The sequence below is a fragment of the Nerophis lumbriciformis genome, linkage group LG38 (assembly GCF_033978685.3).
Source record: "Nerophis lumbriciformis linkage group LG38, RoL_Nlum_v2.1, whole genome shotgun sequence".
Classification (NCBI taxonomy): domain Eukaryota; kingdom Metazoa; phylum Chordata; class Actinopteri; order Syngnathiformes; family Syngnathidae; genus Nerophis; species Nerophis lumbriciformis.
The window spans coordinates 24654506-24658882 of record NC_084585.2 but is presented as its reverse complement, the minus strand read 5'-3'; the positions used below and the strand labels follow the sequence as shown (position 1 = coordinate 24658882).

The window sequence follows — 4377 nt, the reverse complement described above, 5'->3', positions numbered from 1 at the left end:
CTGCCCTCTAGCGGGAAATGTATTTATACAAGTGAGTGTTGCGTTAGCGAATTCCATCCATCCATCCATTTCTACCGCTTATTCCCTTCGGGGTCGCTGGAGCCTATCTCAGCTACAATCGGGCGGAAGGCGGGGTACACCCAGGACAAGTCGCCCACATCATTAGACAGACAACATTCACGCTCACATTCACACGCTAGGGGCAATTTAGTGTTGCCAATCAACACAGTCCTGGGGAGAACATGCAAACTCCACACAGAAAGATCCCGAGCGCAGGATTGAACCCAGGACCTTCGTATTGTGAGGCAGACGCACTAATGGTTTTTTCTTTAAAAGGTTTACTGTCACGTGACTTTATTTTGGCGTTAATCTGCGATATCATAAGTGCGTATTTACATGCACTATTTCTATGGGAAACACACTAAAATACACTTACAATTTTAGTTAATTCATATTTCCTGTAACAAAATATGGCAAATAAAACTCGCCTGGCAGCAAATTGGTGAACGCCTAATAATAGACGTCTTAAAGGAACCCAAACGAAAGTGATGTCGTGTCACAATCGTTATCTTTGTGTCATTTCAAATATCCTTGTATCTCCTGTCAGAGCCGCACCCTTGTTTGTGATAGGCGGAGGCACTTCCTCTTTTCTTTGAGTGACAACCTCATTAGCCAATCAGCACTCTTCATCATCACAGAGCGCGACTTCCGGTACAGTAGTGAAGCCGTTCCAATATGGCGTTGGTGTATGTCGACTGAGCGTCCTTTTGGGCTCATTTTCAACTTGGAAAAAAAGTTACGTTGTGCTTGTGGTAGCAAAAAACACAACCACTGTCTTCATATTGTGGTCAACGGTGTTTGGAAATGAAGGAGAGAGAGCGTTCGCCAGTGAGAAAACGCTCACGGCTGTTAGACGACGGCAAAGAGCGAAGGGGAAGTCTAGCTAGCAGCAGCAGGAGGACGGGGGAGCTGCTCGCCGCCTCCAGCGACAACTGCAAAGCCTCATCGAGGAGAAGCCTCCCCGGCGACAAAAGAGACTATTCGGACAGCCGAGCTGCTAACGGCTATGATTACGGAGCTCCGTCCGGGACGCACGGCGTCGCCAACCTCGCCGCGGACACGTCCAGGTCCGCCTCACGCAGCGCCCCTCGCTCCCCTGAAAGTGAGTACAAAACTCTGAAAATCAGCGAGCTGGGCTCTCTACTAAACGACGAGGAGATAGAAGATGGACTTTTTCACGAATTCAAGAAGTTTGGCAACGTCAGCGTCAAAATGAGCCGGGACAACGACGAGAGGGTGGCGTTCGTGAACTTCCGGAAACCCGAGGACGCCCGAGCGGCCAAGCACACCCGTGGTCGACTGGTGCTCTTCGATCGACCTCTGAAAGTGGAGGCGTTTTACATGGGCCGGCGAAGAAGCCGCTCTCCTGTTTCCAAAGACGGCTTCCCCTCAGGACACAGACATGTTCCCTCGCAGAGACCACTCTCCCCCACAGGTTTGGGCTACAGAGACTTCCGGTTACAGCAGATGGCGCTCGGGCCCATCCCCCCTCCTCCCCTGCCTCACCTCACAGACGTCGAAAGAGAAGCATATTATTCTCTTTATGATGCCAGAAACCATGCCTCCTTCCTGCCGGAATCTGCTGCATTTCAAGACGAGAACTCGCCTCAGGGCGACCAGCGGCCCAACAGGACTTTATTTCTGGGACATCTGGACCTTGGTCTGACAGAGAGCACCCTGCGACGGGCCTTCGACAGGTTCGGCGTCATCACAGAGGTGAACATTAAACGGGCCGGACACGGACAGAGAAGCACGTATGGATTTGTCAAGTTTGAGAATCTTGACATGGCCCATCGAGCGAAAGTAGCTATGACTGGGAAAATGCTGGGCCACACCCTGGTTAAAATCGGCTATGGTAAACCTACGCCCACTACCAGGCTTTGGGTGGGAGGTCTCGGCCCGTGGATTTCCCTAGACGCACTGGCCAAAGAGTTTGACCGCTTTGGTATCATCAGGACTATAGACTATCGGAAGGGTGAGGCGTGGGCGTACATCCAGTATGAAAGTCTGGATGCCGCTCAGGCCGCGTGCACACACATGCAAGGCTTTCCACTGGGCGGCCCCGATAGAAGACTCAGGGTGGACTTTGCGGACACGGAGCACCACTACAACCAGCAGCAACAGTACATGCAGCCCCCCCTCCCTTTTCCCCACTACGACTTGGTCCCCACACCCTTCCATCACCGCTTTGACTCCTCTGCACGAGAGCGCTCGGCCCTGCTGCCGCCTCGCTTCAGAGACCGAGATCTCTCCTCGCCCGCAGAATGGTCCGGAGTGGGCGCCAAAGGGGTCGGCTTCCCGCCCGCACCTCACCTGGACAGACATTCACGGGAGAACTGGCCGGTGGAACGCGAGTGGGAGCTGCAAGGCAGAGATGCGGGCCGTAGACGGCGACCCGTGGAACATGGCTGGCGCCCAGACCGCTCCCCTGAAACCAAAGACTACTGCGCTAACCGCAATGGCAACCCTGTGGAGAAAAGCCAGGGAGTGAACAGCAGAGATGGCGTTGGCGGTAGTGACCATGAACACTCGCGCCCCCTGAGAGGGCGCCCAAACAGTCAGGACAAGAGAAGACGGACGCTTAGCCCGACTGCGCCCACCTCTTGCTCAGAGAGAGACCTCAAGCGCAGACCAAAGAGCCCATTGGCGAAGGAGAGCGGTTCAGGACGCCACTCTGTCCAGAGGCTGGGTCAGGTGTGGCAGGGCGTCCTCCTGCTGAAGAACAGCACTTTCCCCACGACGCTGCACCTGCTTGACGGCGACAACGCGGTGGCATCCGGCCTGTTGACGCAGCGCTCTGAAGGTGGCCAAGCTTCACAGCTGAAAATCAGCCAGCGCCTGCGGATGGACGCCCCCAAGCTTGATGAGGTCTCCCGCCGCATCAAGGCCGCCGGACCGAGCGGCCACGCGGTCCTCCTGGCCATGCCCCTCAAATGCGAGGACGCGGCAGCGCAGGACGCCAAAGACTCGACTGACCGGCCGCTGAAGAACCTGGTGACCTACCTGAAGCAGAAGGAGGCAGCTGGCATCGTCAGCCTCCCTGCGGGGGTTGGCCGCAGCAAGGAGCAAAGCGGCGTCCTGCACGTTTTCCCGCCTTGTGAGTTCTCTCAGCAGTTTATGGATGAGTCGGCAAGGGCTTTTGCCAAATCGGAGGATGACTACATGGTAGTGGTCATTATCCGTGGGGCGTCGTGAGGAATAGATGAACTTGTGCTTTATTCAAGTCACTTTGGAAACATTTTAAGCAGTTTGCAGTGAGCATGCTGTATTTACTCTTTCATTTACAGATCAATTCAGTCTTCATTCAGAATAATTCTATGAATTTAGTCTTCACTGATTACACAGATTACCTTTTTGGTCAATGCTGCAGGAAAAAAACATCTTTAGGTCTTAGTATTTTTTTTAAGTCAATGTTAAATGTTTGATGCCATAGCTCCATATTGCTAAACACCTGTGGGGTATATTTGCAATTGTATGTGGTTAAGTGATCTTCAAGCAAGCATTTTTTTGTCAGTAACTATGCCATAATGTAACAATTCACCAACGTAGTCCTCATTAGATTCACGTTTTTGTTTTAGAAATCAGCAGTAAAAGAATATTGTATTAATTACTAACAACCCCAAAACTTGCTTTTATTTATGTTCTAATCGACCAAATTATGTTAAACATTGTTTATGTTGTAATCAGTAGCAGTGATTGTGTAACCTGTTGATGAAGCCTATAGAAACACTGCCAGGCTGAGTGAACTCAGTTGTTAAAAAAAAAAAAGCCAGGAGGTTGTGAGAGGATACTCTGCAGGCCTTCCTCTGACGGGACTTTTCTTTGTTTTCTTTTCAAATGGACCGTGTGTGTGTGTTTGTGTGCGCGTGCGCTGTATACTCAGGATATCTGGACACGGACACAGAGAACGTCGGTGCCCGTGGGAAGTAAACAAAGTGCACTTCACAGATTGTGTCTCAATAAATTTGCTCATTCGTGGGAACCACAAGGAAGACGACTTTTGTGACCTTTTAGTCTGTTTTGGGGGATTTTTGTCTCCAGCGTCTAACAAGTCAACCCAATGTGACAAACCCCCTTCCCCAGGATGAGAAACGCTCAAATCAAGTGTGTTGATTTACTGTGCGATCACCTCGTTTTCCAAAGGCCTTCTGTGTCATCGGGGTTATCTTGCTTTTTCTCCCTGCTAATACTTGGATTTTCAAGAAGAACCTTGAAACCATGAAAGTGAGGGCCACGTTGCACACGCCTCTGCAGCATCCTTGCCCTCCACCTTTGGGGGCTTGTTTTGCCATTCATTAACTGAAGTGGAAAGAAATG

The 4377-nt window shown here is 51.4% G+C and overlaps 1 pseudogene; it reads left to right on the top strand.

Moving 5' to 3' along the window:
* The first annotated feature begins 689 nt into the window (after positions 1-689).
* On the top strand, positions 690-4052 carry LOC133578078 (RNA-binding protein 15 pseudogene; annotated as a pseudogene).
* The last annotated feature ends 325 nt before the right edge of the window (positions 4053-4377 follow it).